The sequence below is a fragment of the Equus caballus genome, chromosome X (genome assembly GCF_041296265.1).
Source record: "Equus caballus isolate H_3958 breed thoroughbred chromosome X, TB-T2T, whole genome shotgun sequence".
In the NCBI taxonomy this organism is placed as follows: domain Eukaryota; kingdom Metazoa; phylum Chordata; class Mammalia; order Perissodactyla; family Equidae; genus Equus; species Equus caballus.
The window spans coordinates 21,242,917-21,259,677 of NC_091715.1; positions in this window are offsets into that span (position 1 = coordinate 21,242,917).

Consider the following 16,761-nt stretch of genomic DNA (forward strand, 5'->3'; position numbering starts at 1 on the left):
TATTTAAAATCAGTGGGCAAAGCCAAGTTTAAAATAGATATAGAGAGCTGAAGATAGATTGTAGTATCTGAAATAGATACCCATAGAAACATGTTCATACATCTTTATAAAAAGTATATTATAAGTACGTGAAATTATTTCTTAAAATTCTGACCTTGGTTAGAGATCTCTAGTGTAATTCCCATGCATGGATCCTACAGAGTAATTATTTTTTATAAAAGTATTACATATAGGTTTATGGGAAGAGAAAACTTTTCCTGCTTTATATTCTGAAAGGCTATTTCTTCCCAGCTCCCATTCATGCTAAAGGCATCTCTGAACTGTGCTCAGGCAGCTCTGCTCTTACAAGCTGCTTCAGGGAATAGGAATTTACTCCTTCTACTTAAGTCGGGAGGATAACTAGGAAGCTTGCTGATTTAATTTTTGAGAAAGGTCTTGACGTTTTGCCTCTATTTGCAAAAATGTCCTCAGGGGTTGAGTGACTCACCAAGCCAAGCATCATTGCCATCCCAGGTATGCAACTGGGGCATGCTTTGTTAACATGCAGCAACTGATCGCTGCCAGGGTTGTAACTCCAGATGCACTCATATGTCTGGAATGAAGGATGTTTGGAAGTCCTCCTTCCCTTTTAATTGTGAAATCTGAAATGGGGACAATTTGTTTCAAGGCACCCTTAGGCATTCCTATGTAGTGTTATTTAGGGTTTGACAGTAAATGATCTGCCACTTAAAAATTCCTTTACCAGGAAGGCTTTCATTCCATCCTAATGTGTTGACTTCTAGTTTACAAGTAAATCTCTTATTTGCCTTGTGGTGAAACACATTGCTCCTAAGGAGCAAAGTTAAATAATGAAATATGTTTAGAAATTATATTTTAAAGAGACCATTTATAAAAAGTGAGTTTTCTGTAGTTTTCATATTAAAAGGATTGTTAAGTTCTGATATTAGAGCATAAGTGGGAGAGGAAACTGAGAAAATAATTTTCTAACACAATGATCACTTTACATCCTTGTAATTGAAAATATTTAATAAACCCAAGTAGATAAGGGAGATGATTTGGGCTTATTAAGTGTAAGTTTATTCAAGTTATTTTTGCAAATACAGACATATAATAAACATTTATAGACAAAACCTTAATGGAAACTTTAAATTTTAGGTAAATAGTACAATGGGATGCACAAAGACATAAAAATATTTACTGAAAGATATGCACACACGTACATTTTCAAAGGTTTTGTTTTGTCCCCATATAGCAGTGTGCATACAAAATGGGAATGGATTCTATGTTTATATAATAGCTACAGAGTCTGATTATATCACATTATAAATATTCTCTCCTTTATGGTATATGTATAATAATTACATAATTCATACAAATTAAAACAATGTAAATTAACAAAAGAAGTACAGATCTTGCTGGGTTATTCTTTTCCGTACCTAGAATAATGCTGATTTTCACCCAGCAGGAAATTTGGAATAATGAATCTTTCATATCTGGAATGTAATTTTCCAGATGATCTGATGCTTTACTGACACCAGATATTCCCTGAAACTCAGCTGACTCAAACATCACTGACTACTCAATAATGTTTCCAACAGAGGGGGAAAGGACTTCAAGGAAATGAAAAGACTGCTTAACTATTATTTCCAGATAATAATATGCCAATCCGGTTGTGGGTTCAAGCCAAAATCTGCTCTAAGCTTCCAAACAGTATCACCTACATTTCTAAAACTTAACAATTTGCTCTCAGGCTGAAGAAAATAGATCTGTTGAATTTTTTGACATTATTGCGTGTTTGCAACAGAAATTTACTGCTCGTACCTCTAAGGTAGATGAAGGCAAGTTCCAAACTTACCCGAAAATAAAAATAAGCTGAAAGTGGTCTTGTCCATAGTCCCTTGGTTCTCGTAATGGTGTTTACCACTTTTATAGGGAAGTGGAATAGAGTGGCACAAAGCTAGATACCAGGATCTCATCTCATAGCCACTTAGGGAAGCTCATGAGTAATAAAAGTGAGTCATGAGAAGGAAATCATTAGGAAGAGGAGTTACTGATAGAAGTATTTTATTGAAGGGCAGTAAATATAGGGAACGGGAGGTGAGACACTACAAAATGAAAAGAGAAGCTAGAAATTTTGGACATTTAAATCATCCTTACTAAAAATTGCCATAGAAAAACAATGCATTGCATAGTTACACATTGAAATACACTAGCAATACCCTCTAAATAGGTTGTTATAAATTTCAACCATGTGCTTGATATTTAGATGAATGTCTTGCGTCAGACAAAGGGACAAAGCCTTCGTGCATTAATAGGGAATTGCAGCTCAAATGATGATATGGTCAGGCCAGTAATATAAAAAAGTGAAATGGGCCAGATGGGAACTGTGTTGATCTAGAAAATGTGGATAAACAGAGAAATCAGAAACCATGGCACATACACAGAACTGTAAGTGGTTTATCATGAATGGAGCATAGAGGTGTGAGAAATGGCAAGACAAAACTAGAGAGATAGGCAAAGGCTAGATTTTAAGGAATATAGATGACATACTACGGATTTTGCATTTCATCATTAAAGGTATAAGAAGGAAATTATGGTACATGTTTTAGAAAGATCATGTTACTAGTGTTGTGTTTAATTCTTTCATCCTCAGGAGACTGAGGTCTACAAGGATCATATGTCCAAAATAAGAATCTAAATAATATAAGAACAGGAATTCAAACTCATCAGACTCACTTTTGGTTCATCTTAGGATGCAGCTATCTTATGTCATGTGATATGATGTGATTGTCTATTTGCCTTGGCAAATGCAAATTTAAGCCAATGACCTTTATTTACAAGCAAAGGACTATCTGTATTTGATTTAAAATTTCTGGAAACTTGTGTTCTATATGTGTAAGTATATTTTAAAAATAAATATCTAATATGGTGTTGCATGTATTTATATACTTAATACATGAATATTGATGACAAAGATATAGAGCATGGAAAATCGCTCAATTTCTCTCTGTGCAAAGTCATTTCAGAAGTTGACCTTCAGAATTCATTAGCATCATTGCTAATTGACTCAAGTATTGACTTTTGTGACCTTTAGTAACAGCTTTAATTCAAATACTAAATCTAGCAGAAGCAGAACACTCTCTAAGGCAGTTTATTTTGTGTTGTTCAGTTTTGTTATGGAAATTTTTAAAATGTACTGAAATGGAGAGTATAATATAACAAACCACCACGCCCATCACCCAGCTTCAACAATTATTAAATCAAAGTCAATCTTGTGTCACCAAAACCAGTGATCTTCAACACGGTCAATTTTGCCCCCAAGTGGACATTTGTCAATGGAGACATTTTTGGTTGTCACAACTGGTGGTAGGGGGGTGGGCATTACTGGCATCTAGTGGGTAAATATTCTACAATGCACAGCCCCCTACGGGAGAATTATCCAGCCCAAAATATCAGTAGTGCTGCTGTTGAAATATCTTGATCTAGATTCTAACACACTCTGTCCCTTTTCTGCATTATTGTTAAGCAAATTCCAAACATCATATAATTTCCTCCATAATCTTTTTAGTGTGTCTCCAAAAGATTAAGAAGTTCTGAAGAATTTTAAAAGCATGGTGAGTAGGTTGTTTTCTATTTGTTTGTTTGTTTGCTTGCTTGTATCTCAGACCCTTACCTAGCCAGCCGCTGATCTGCTTTGTATTCCAAAGATCTGTCCTCTGCGAGGCACATTTCCCAGTCTCCATTGCCAACTGGATTCTTGTTAGATTTGGCAAATGGAAGGCACTGGATGGAGAATGCTTCAGGTAACATCTCCAGCAATTTCCTGAGCAGATCCACCTTTTGCCTTTAGTCCATCTCTACTGAGTTAAATCGTGTCCCTCCCAAATTTATGTCCACCTGGAACCTGTGAATGTAACCTTATTTAGATCTAGGGTCTTTGCAGATGTAATTAATTCAAGATGAGGTCATACAGTACTAAGGTTGGCCCTAAATCCAATGACTGGTGTATTTATAAGAAGAAGGAAATTTGAACACAGAGACACAGAGGAGACAGATACACAGAGGGAAGATGGTCATGTGAAGGGGAAGGCAGAAATTGGAGTGATGCAGCAACAAACCAAGGAATGCCAAGGATTGCCATTAACCACTAGAAGCTAGGATAAGGAGAATTCTTCCCTTGAGCCTTCAGAGGGAGTACGGCCCTGCTAACACCTTGATTTCAGACTTCAGAAATCCTGAACTGTAATGGAATAAACTCATGTTGTTTTAAGCCACTCAGTTTATGGTAAGTTGTTATGGCAGTCCAAGGAAACTCATATACCACCCTTTCATGGTACCAGTTCCTAGTGGGTGGCACCTGCTGTGATTCCAGGTTCTACTTGGAAGCCCTAGCTCATCACCTCTGGTATCTTTTTATTCTTTTAGCCCTATAGATGGTAGTGGCACCATAGTTGGCGATCTCTGAGTTGACTCACCATTCTCAGTTTTAGTTCTTCTAATGTCTTTACAGCTAGTTCTCCATATTAAATACCTTGCAATGAACTACTTGGTGTGATTTCTGTTTTCCTCACTAGATTCTTTTACACACGGAAAATATAGTAATGAATTTAGTAATTTTTGTAGAAAGCATTTACTGTTGAGTGGTACTTGTGTTTCTTTTAACTTCTCTGTTAAATAGATTCTATAGGCTGGTTTCCATATAAAAGGATTATTTCAATTCTGTTTAATATTTTGCATTTTTATGTGAAATACGATATAAATTAACCTGCATAAGCATTATAATTTTGCACTTTATATTTGGGCAATACTTTGCAAACATGAGTTAATTAGTAAAACACTAATTTTTACAGGAATATAATGCAAAACTATAAACCAAGGATCCACAAACCTTTTCTGCGATGGGCCAGTTAGTAAATAACTGTGGCAAAGTTGTGGCTTTACAGACCACAACTACACAACTCTGCTGCTGTAGCATGAAAGCAGTTGTAAACAATATGTATGGCTGTGTTCCAATAAAACTTTATTTACAAACAAAGGTGGTAGGCTGATTTTTCCCAAAGACCATAGATTGCTGACCCTGCTATAAACTATCTAGAGTTTTGAATGCATATTTTCCATTCGTATCAGATATACATACCAGATGCATCTGTATCATTTTTTACACAGAGAAAAAATATAGTTTCTTTCCCTTAAGAAAGTCAATTTTTCAAAGATCTGCTAGCCTTTACTCTCTCAGTATTTCATTCTTTCAAAAGATTGATATCTTGGAAAAGGAGTCATTAGGCCAAAACATTAGACCTCAGGGATAAACCTGCAGAAAATTGATTGAGTGAACAAAGCAACTTACTCTTTTGTAAAAGTCTCCCTGCACTCTTATTTAGAAGAATGAATAATACCTCAACAACTGGCCAGGATTTATTTTTTTCAGTGTCAAATCTTTGTTCCACTCGAACATCCCCTAAAACAAAATCAAATACGTTAACAAGTAAATAGTTTTGGTCACAAACAGATAACAAGGAATATATGACTTATTTATATTTCCACTAGACTTAGATATTTTTCAGGCATACTCTAATTTGTTTTATTGTTCTTAATATCCAACTCAGTTCCTGGCTGCTGGTAAGTCATCAAATAATATTTACTGAATAAATGGACATGTTATTCCAAGAAGGTGAAATACGTATAATCATATGTCATTGTAGAATGTAAGATTGGCTATTTCATAAATACAGAAGTTAAAAAAATTGGCTTATGGGGCCCAAAGTTAATTTGTTTCAAAGGAGAAATCTGTAAATCTCACTGTGGAGAGAGGTGCTAACAGGTGCTAATTTACATCGAGGTCAGTTCTTCTTTTTGAATTAAATGGTTTTTCTGTGTCATGAGCAGGCAGATCCAATATCCACAGGCACATAAAAATATTGAGTTATATCCCGGGGTTAACCAAGTCTGACATCATGGTAGACTTTGACAGAATTTAAGGTTGAGATCTCCTTCCAGGTGCCAGAATGTCATACAATAGTCCACAGTAACCATGCATGTAGGCAGCCCTAAACAGGCTGCTAGTTCCTGAGTGTCTAAATTTGTGACAATTTGTGAATGAATCACCATGCCCTCCATAGAACTTTGCAACTGGATCAGCGCTTCTGCATCTGGCGTTATACACAATTTGCATATTGTGGAAGTGAAGCACTTTGCAATCTCTGAAGCCCATCTCATTATGGTGTGATGAGCTCATAGCCATGTGCTTTCCATCTTTAGTTCTAATTTCAGGGCAGCCGTAGTTAAAACCTAAGGACATACATACATAGCTTGTGGATAATGATTGACTAAAATGTTTTTACTTCAGTAAACTTAAAATGTTAAATTAAGAACAACTCAACTAACTGGAGTGGAAAAGAGGACAGGCAAAAGTTTTCCCTCCTTAATATCAGTTTTTACAAAATAAAATTTTAAAAAATCCTTGAGTTACTTTAAATGAGAAAAGTACTGGAAATGGTTATTAAAATTTAAACTACCTCCATAATTTACATTTAGTTTCCATAAAAACACTTTTGACAATCATAAATTCAGGGGAACTGTGTGCTAAAAATGTGTTTCTAAAATATGACAGTAATTATATTTCTTCTATTCTTTCTACAGCTTGATTTTGTTATTATTTAAAAACAAGAATAAATGAGCCTATGGGAGTAGGGTTTTTTTTTTTTTTGCACATTTGCTTAACATGTATATTTAAAATTAGGATTAAGAGAGAGTTTAGATATGTGCCATGGTGCCAGTATCCATTACATAGATTATGAGACATACAAGCGGAAGAGCATATAACCAGTTTCTGTCCATTACTACTAGAATTCTAAATGCATTGACAATATTTTAGAAGTGCATCCTAGAACCAAAGATTTCAACTTCAATATTCAGCTCCCCTCCAGGCTTACCAGGTCCCTAACTTTTCTCTTCCGAATGGTAACTTTGAGAATTAAAATTTTGGACTTATTGGAAATATTACTAGTACATTTTTGTGATATGCAATTTAAAAATAATTTTGAGGAAAGATTGCTAACTAAGAACATTCAGAGTATTTTCATAGTATGTGGAAGGGAAGCAAGATAAATATAAACCAAAAATATATCTTCTGCAGGCTAATGAAATATTTCTCTGAAAAAGATCATGCAGCCAATTTATTTTGTGTTTTCATATATCCACAAATGTAGTTCGGTGTTTTTAAAAGTCAACGAACAAAATCAACTTACAAAAATAAGTTTCATTTCTATACTCTAATAACAAAATATAGAAAGAGAACTCAAGAATGCAGTCTCATTTACAATCGCAACAAAAAGAATAAAATATCTAGGAATAAACTTAACCAAGGAGGTGAGATACCTATACACCGAAAACTGCAAGACATTATTGAAGGAAATCAAAGATGACATAAAGAAATACAAAGATATTCCATGCTCATGTATTGGAAGAATAAACATAGTTAAAATGTCCATATTATTTAAAGCAATCTACAGATTCAATGCAATCCCAATCAGAATTCCAATGACATTCTTCATGGAAATAGAACAAAGAATCCTAAAATTGTAAGGAACAACAAAAGACCTTGAGAAGCTAAAGCAATTCTAAGAAAAAAGATCAAAGCTGGAGGCATCACAATCCCTGACTTCAAAATATACTACAAAGCTATAATAACCAAAACAGCATGGTACTGGCACAAAAACAGACATACAGATCGATGGAACAGAATTGAAAGCCCAGAAATAAAACCACACATCTATGGATAGCCAATCTTCGACAGAGGAGCCAAGAATATATAATGGAGAAAGGAAAGTCTCTTCAATAAGCCGTGTTGGGAAAACTGGACAGCCACATACAAAAGAATGAAAGTAGACCATTATCTTACACTGAATAGATTAAAGATTTGAATGTAAGACCCGAAACCATAAAACTACCAGAAGAAAATATAGACAGTACACTCTTTGATATTGGTCTTAGCAGCATCTTTTCAAATACCACGTCTACTCAGGCAGGGGAAACAAAAGAAAAAAATTAACGAATGGGATTACATTGGATTAAAGAGCTTCTGCAAAGCAAAGGAAACCATGAACAAAATGAAACAATTGGGAGAAAATATTTGCAAATCATACATTTGCAAGGGGTTAATCAACAAGAGGTTAATTTACAAAATATATAAAGAACTCATACAACTCAACAACAACAAAACAAACAACCTGATCCAAAAATGGACAGAGGATATGAACAGACATTTTTTCAAAGAAGATATACAGATGGCCAACAGGCACGTGAAAAGATGCTCAACATCACTGATTATTAGGGAAATGAAAATCAAATCTACAATGAGATATCACCTTACACCTGTCAGAATGGCTATAATTACCAAGACAAAAAATGGCAAATGTTGGAAAGAATATGGAGAAAAGGGAACCTTCATATACTGCTCGTGGGAGTGCAAACTGATGCAGCCATTATGGAAACAGTATGGATATTTCTAAAAAGATTAAAAATAGAAATGCCATATGATCCAGCTGCCCTACTACTGGGTATTTATCCAAAGAACTTGAAATCAACAATTCAAAGAGACTTATGCACTCCTATGTTCATTGCAGCATTATTCACAATAGCCAAGATGTGGAAACAACCCAAGTGCCCATCAACTGATGAACAGATAAAGAAGATGTGGTATATATATATATATATATATATATATATATATATATATATACACACACACAATGGAATACTACTCAGCCATAAAAAAGACAAAATTGTCCAATTTGCAACAACATGGATGGAACTTGAGGGTATGATGTTAAGTGAAATAAGCCAGACAGAGAAAGACAAACACCACATGGTTTCACTCATATGTGGAAGATAAACAAAACATGGATAAAGAGAACAGATTAGTGGTTATCAGAGAGGAAGGGGTTGGGGGTGGGCCAAAGGGGTAAAGGGGCATATATATATATATATATATGGTGACAGATAAAAAGTAGAGTATTGGTGGTGAGCACAATGCAGTCTATACCGAAACCGATAAATGATAATGTACACCTGAAATTACACAATGTTATAAACCATTATGACCTCAATACAATGTTTTAAAAATAATAAAAATAAACAAACAAATAAAAGTCAATGGAAACCTTGTTGATGGATTGTCACAGTCAAATTACCAAGTGTTACATATTCATGGAATTATTTTGGTGTTGTGGAAAAGAGGAAAAAAATATACATACACACTATACACAAACACATATAAGGCACACTTCTTTTGCAAATTTCTTTGGAAGTAAAAAGTAGAACTCAGTCAATGAACTAATGTATTTACTGAAATCAGTGTGATTATTTAGACTGCTAAGCAATTATTCATTTTCTCACACTGATTTTTGTGCCGTTAGGTATAGCATAACTGCCTTGACCATGATAAAGTTAATTTGGGGACTTTGGGTTAACTTCATTGGGTCTCTCCATTTGTATAATCAGTAGTTTGGAAACGTTAAACTCTTTCATCTTTAATTACAGGGTTATTTATAACCTCAGAGAGATTAATTAAAGAATCTCCTTCATAGAGTTATTTGTGGAAATTAAATGAGATTATATGTTTAAAGTACTTAACACAATTTATGCCACATAATACATGTTCAAAAAATATCAGTGTACTATCCAGAATTTTCAGTTTCGGTCTATAGAAACACAAGCTAAATTATAAGAGGAATGAATTGACTCATAATCAGAAGCACACTAATAAGCCTTCATTGGGCCTGGCTAGCTATGGATGTTCAAAGATGTCATTGGTACTTTCTTCCATCTCTGAGATCTACTTTTGCTGTATTGGATTTATTCTCATATAGGGTCTTGACATGATAGGAAAATACTGGTTTTTACGATTTATAGTTACAGAGGAAAAGGAAAGATCATTCCCTGTAGTTCTGGCAACAGCCTCAGAAGGACTCTTGTCTGGCAAATCAGTGAGGCCAGGGAGAAGGAACACTGGGGAACATTAAGAGAGCCTTCTTGGGGATGGTATGACGGCGTTAGCCCTGCTTTGAAACCCCTGGGCTGAGCAGGATAAGTATGGAATGATTGTGGGGTCATTCAAGAAAGGAAAACATACTTGGAAGACAAAAAGACAAGTCCACTACAGTTACAACTTATTACTATAATGTTTATTTTAGTAATAAGTAAACTCCCTCAAAAGTCTCCTATTGAACCTTTCTTCCAGCATTTTATTTTCTATTATTCTTTTCTGGGTTGTCACTATGTTCTCCAAGATTCTCATCTATTTTGTAGCTTACACTGGGAGTTATAAACATTAAAATGACTTTTACCTAACTATGTAAATGATACCAGAGTCAAACCCACAAAAGTTGACACTTTTACAAATTTGCTCAAGGTTACCTAAAAAACGCAATGGAAATCTAAACCTGGTTGGAATGATTTTAGCAAGTGACAGTCATGGAAAGACTACACGTATTCAAATATGCATTGTAAATAAATATTTACTTTAATGTTTAAACCTGGGATGAAAGTGATCATTGATGATTTAAAAATAACGTGGTACAAAAGATAAAAACATGGGTAAAAAGGCTTCTCTCTTGTGACCTGACTCCTAGGTACATCTGCCAGAAAGAAATGGTTTTCAGTTTAGTGGTAGAGCAAGCAGTTTAAGTGTTAAAGATTCCACAGCACTTTTCATGTGAAAGAAAGTATTTTTCTTATCTCCTTCCTTAACCAACAGAATCTCAATTAAGTATTAAGAGCAGAGCCTACTTTTTAGAGTTATTTATGGATATCTTCAGCTAAAGCAGTATTCATTGTATCCACACGAAAAACAAATGACAGAAGAGTGAAATTTTATGATCTTGGTGTTGTGATGGCATTTTGATAGTAGACACAAATGTAATGTTTTATGCTGCAATTTAAAACAAAAAAAGATCTCTTCTTTATCTACTTATGTGATTACAATTTTTCTAACTTTTTAATTTTAAAATAGTTTTAGATTTACATAAAAATGCTAAGATAATACAGAGAGTTACATATCCCACCTCCAGTGTTCCCTATTCTTAGCATCTTACATTAAGTATGGTACATTTGTCACAGTTAAAGAATTGATATTGATACATTATTATTAATGAAATTCCATACTTTATTCAGAATTTCCTTTTTTACTGTCTTTTTTTCTGTTTCAGGATCCCATCTGGGATACTCCGTTATGTTTAGTCATCTTGTCTCCTTAGGCTCCACTTGTCTGTGACAGTTTCTCAGACTTTCCTTGTTTCTGATGACCTTAATATTTTTGAGAAGCACTGGCCAACCATTTTGTAGAATGCCCCTCAACTGGGGTTTATTTGATGTTTTTCTCATTATTAGACAGCATTATGTGTTTTAGAGAGGAAAATCATAGAGGTAAAATGTCTAGCTTTTTCCTGTAATAAGGATGACAGGGACGACTTCCAAGCTCTTTAAATGTCACAGCTGAAACAGAACTCATAACTTTTTAAGTAAATTCTAAGACACTGAAATGCTTTGTATTAGGATTGCTTAAGCAGACAGCAGAGATGTGTAGACCTAACAGAATTACAGCTTTTCTCAAATATCTAGCGAACAACTTTTGTCCTCAGAATGGACATTTAGCTCTTTGGCTGAACACCGGTCCACTGGGTTTTCTTGAGAACATGTCTTACTTTGATTAGTAATGGTGGGAAAACGTTTTCTTCTTGGAAGGGAATTACTTGATTCAATATTAAGTAAAAGCTTCTGAAGGCAATATCACATAGAAAAAAGTAAAATTATTATCAATTACTCTCTGTAAAGTATTTATAACATTGTTGGACAATTTAGAGTAATACCTCATATAAGAACAACTATCTTTTTTTCTATCTTTGTCATATCCAATTTTATGAAGGAGGTTGTTTAGATATCTAAAAGCTAATTATTAACAATTAACCTATTTTTGAAGTAAAGAATACTTACTGATGGACTTTTTCCAAGCAACGGCATACTATTTTGTCCAAAATTCAATATAGATCCAATTTAAGATGTACAAAGTAAAAAAAATTAATAAAATATGGGGACTAAAGCTAAATGGAAGAGAAAGCTTTCAGCATATGCTTCTATAAGAAATCGTGATTAAGCTCAGGTTGTTTTACTTTTAAAAAACTTTCCTAAAATTATAGTACTTAATGGGTGTTTCTGGGGAGGGAGAATCAAAATTTCTCCAAACTACAAACAAATTGAGTCCTATAATTTTCACAGAGCTCAAATTTCCAAACCCTAACTTGAAAACCACATAGTCACATTATAGATCATCAAAACTGACCTTCTGTACCTGTAACCATGAGTCATTTGATAGCTGAATAAAATACTCTTTAAAAAAACTTTAGGGGCCAGCCCATGGCCAAGTGGTTAAGTTCGTGCACTTTGCTTCAGTGGCCTGGGGTTTCATCAGTTCGGATCCTGGGCATGGACTTGACACCACTCATTAGGCTATGCTGAGGCAGCATCCCACATAGCACAACCAGAAGGACCTACATCTAGAATATACAACTATGTACTGGGGGGCTTTGGGGAGAAGAATGGAAAAAAAAAAAAAGACTGGCAACAGATGTTAGCTCAAGTGCCAATCTTAAAAAAAACCAAAACTTTAGGTCAGTATTTTAAAAGTAAAATTATATATTTCTGGTTAGAGATGGTGGAATAAAAGCCATTTTCTAACGAAGAAAAGAAATGCAAAAATAGCAAGAAATAAATATTTCCAATGAACCAATGAAACAACCACAACCTCCAATCACAAGTTTTGAAGTACAGTTTATTCTCATTATTTGTGGTAATTATGTTCTATAAAGTCACCACAAACACTGAATTAGTGAATACCGAGCCATTGCTCCCAGGGGAAATACAGGGTTAGGTTCCTGTGAGCTTCTGGTCACAATATTTTCATTATCTGATCAACACATAACCTTGTTTCAAATATGTTTCCATTTAATGACAGCTTATTTAATATATTTTGTTGATTCATTAACATTGAACTCACAGCCAACAGCACTATAACTCATGCCTGAATGAAGCTTATCCAACATGTGTATTTTCTCCATAAGGCATACCATAGCCTTCTTACACTTAGGAATACTAGACAGTACTTCAACACTATGCTTTGGGCCATTTTAAAAAGTGAAATCACCAACAAAAAGCACAAAAATGTGGCATTAAATAGACTTCAAAACGGACATTTGTTTAAAGTATGACAGCTGAAACAGGAAGGCTGAATTTTGCCTTGTTTGAACTCAGCTAGAAACATGCATGTTGGACAAAACACAAATGTTTCATCACTCTGCACATAACTGCAAATGACTGTGAAAGAACTATGCAAATTGATTTTGAGGTTACAAATGAATTTAATCAAGCAGGTAATTTCTCAAATACACAAAGACAGTGAAATCTGGTCAAATGTGAGAAGTTTAGGGGGTGGTTGAGAGGCTAAATATTTCTCCTGGCAGGATATTGACTTGCCTAAAAGTATGTGGCCCAAGTTTCCAGGATCTTGCTAAAACTCCTATAGTGAGAGTAAGAGATCACAAAAGGTGGGCAGCCATGTGAGAAGGGGGATGCTTCTTTAAAGACCTTTTCTTGTGGTTAATGGTAAGTTGAACTTGAACTGAAGGAATAACCATGCAGACACATACCTTGTGTTTTTTTTTTTCTATTACCTCATTCATCACTGGGAATGGATACCTGAAGACCACCACACCTCTGAAGAAATCCTGGAATAATTAAAAAAAGACTAAGATGAATGTATATTGGAATAGATTAGATAAATAGAAGATAAATGATAGATAGATAAATTCTGAAGAAAGGCTAATTTAACAGATGGAAGACATTTATTTTAAAAACCTGTTAATTTGATTTCCAGTTTCTAGTCTGGCATATAAGGACTATGGAAGTCATCACTCCATCCTAACAAGTAAAAAGCTGAGCAAATTGAAAAATTAACAACTCTTCTTAGATCTGTCAGAGAAACGATGTCACAGGGCAAAGTGTTGCTCCAATGTAAGATCCATGAAAGAAATCATTAATAACATGGACTTCATTAAAATTAGAAACCTCTTCCCTGCCAAAGATACTGTTAAGAGAGTGAGAAGACAAGCCGCATACTGGGAGAAAATATTTTCAAAAGACATATCTCATAAAGGATTCTTCTCTAAAATGTACAAAGAACTCTTAAATTCAACAATAATAAAATATTAACTCAATAAAAAACGGGCAAAATATCTTAATGACACCTCACCACATATGGCAAATAGGCATATGGAAAAGTGTTCAGCATCATATGTGATTAGGGAATTCAAAATTAAAATAATAATGAGATGCCATTATATGCCTATTAGAGTGGCAAAAATTTCAAAACACTAACAACACCAAGTGCTGACAAGGAAGCAGAGCAACAGGAACTCTCATTCATTGCTAGTAGGAATGCAAAATGGTACAGCCACTTTGGCAGACAGGTTGGTGGTTTCTTATAAAACTAAACATATTCTTATCATATCATCCAGCAATTGTACTCTTTGGTATTTACTCAAAGAAGTTGAAAACTTATACCCACACAAAAACTTCCAGATGGATATAGCAGCTTTATTCATTATTGCCAAAACTTGAAAGCAACCAAGGTGTCCTTTAGCCTGTGAATGAATAAATAAACTGTGGCACATCTAGAAATGGAATATTATTCAGCACTAGCAAGCTAGCAAGCCATGAAAAGACATGGAGGAATCTTAAATGCATACGACTAAGTGAAAGGAGGCAATCTGAAATGGCTACATGCTGTGTTTCCAACTATATGATATTCTGGAAAAAACAACACTATGTAGACAAACAAAAGATCAGTGACTGCTATGGATTGGGGTTAGGAGGGATGAATAGGCAGAGCACAGGAGATTTTTAGAGCACTGAAAATACTTGAATGATACCATAATCATAAATACATGTCATTTTATATTTGTTCAAACCCATGGGATGTACTATACCAAGAGTGAACCCTAAGGTAAACTAAGGACTCTGACTGTTCATGATGTGTAAATGTAAGTTTATCATTTGTAACAAATGTACCACTCTGGTGGGGATGTTGATAATGAAGGAGGCCATGCATGTATGGGAGCAGTGGTTTTATGGGAAATCTCTGTATCTTCCCCTCAATTTTGCTGTGAACCTGAAACTCCCTTTTTCAAAGTCTACAGAAAAAACCATTGGGGCTGACTGGGTTGTATAGTGGTTAAGTTGGTTAGGGGTACACTCTGCTTCCACAGCCCAGGATTCAAGGGTTTGGGTCCTGGACATGGACCTATGCACACAGCTCATCAAGCCATGCTGAGACAGCATCCTACTTACAAAGTAGAGGAAGATTGGCACAGATGTTAGCTCAGGGCCAATCTTCCTCACCAAAAAAAAAACCACCAAACAAAAAAACTATTGGTTAGTATTTTGGGAAAGATTTGAGAAGAGTATTCATCTAAAGGAACAGAGAACAAGATAGGCTTTTGCAATTACTAATGTCATTTAAAAATCAGTAAATTATTGGAAAGAAAAATTGGAAATTTGCTGAGTAAGTAAACATAAAATACAGAAATAGGAAATAATATATAAAATTAAGAGAAACAGGAGGTAATTGAACCAACAAAAGTTTACACATTTAAGAAAATACATTTGTATACAGATCACTGAGTTGGCATAAGGGCAAGAACTCTCTAGATTTCCCAAAATGAGGCATAAGCAGGAACCCTTGGTGGTAAGGAAACCCCAAAGTTTGCTTTCAACCTGAGTATGCTCAACAAATCCTGGATAATTTGAACTTTTGCACCGGGTATCATGGCAAGAATTTAAAACCTATGACCTGTTCATGATGGGTAATCAAATGGGAAACTCCCTGCACTAAAATAGAATTGCAAACTGTGAATGTGTAATAAACTTTGCTGTAGGGAAGGGAGACAGAGGGAAAATTACCCAACTCATTTTAGGCACTTGGTAGAAGTTCAAAAACAAACAAACAAATCAAAAAAACAAAAGAAAAAAGTAAAACCTCATCTGATAATTCTGGAAGGAAATATCAGACTCAAACAGGCTCTGGTTCCATTTCTGGCATGTGATTTTTTAAAAATTTCATTTAACTTTAAATTGTCCTGCATCGGTAGGGCACCCAGGAGCAGTCAAAAGCTGTTTACTTTCGTAAAGCAAAAGAGTACAAAAAGTTTGAACACAAATGAATGTGAAAAAATAGGAAAATATAGACAAAAGGAAGATTTATAATTATCAACTAAAATAGACTTTAAGTCATTATTAAAGTTACAATTAAGCAGAAAAATTTAAAAGAGCGACATGGAGAACTTGACAAATTTTAACACAATTATTCCAATAAGCAACAAACCAAACAGACAAAATATCAAAATATATAATCTTTAATAAAATGAAATTAAATTAAACATATATTTCATAAAAATATGGAAAGATAATTAGAAATCTTTGAAATATTTCCAAAATATATTAAAATAAAGATAATACTTATAACTGAATGATAACAGAAATGCTCCAAATCAAAATTTGAAAGTTGCAACTAGAGCTGAGAAATGATAGCCTTAAATACTCACACTAGAAAACCAGACAGGATGAAAATTAATGAGCTAATTATGAAATTTAAGTAGTTATCAAGAAACAGTAAAAGAAGGTTAAAAGAGGATGAAAGGAATAAATGCTGAA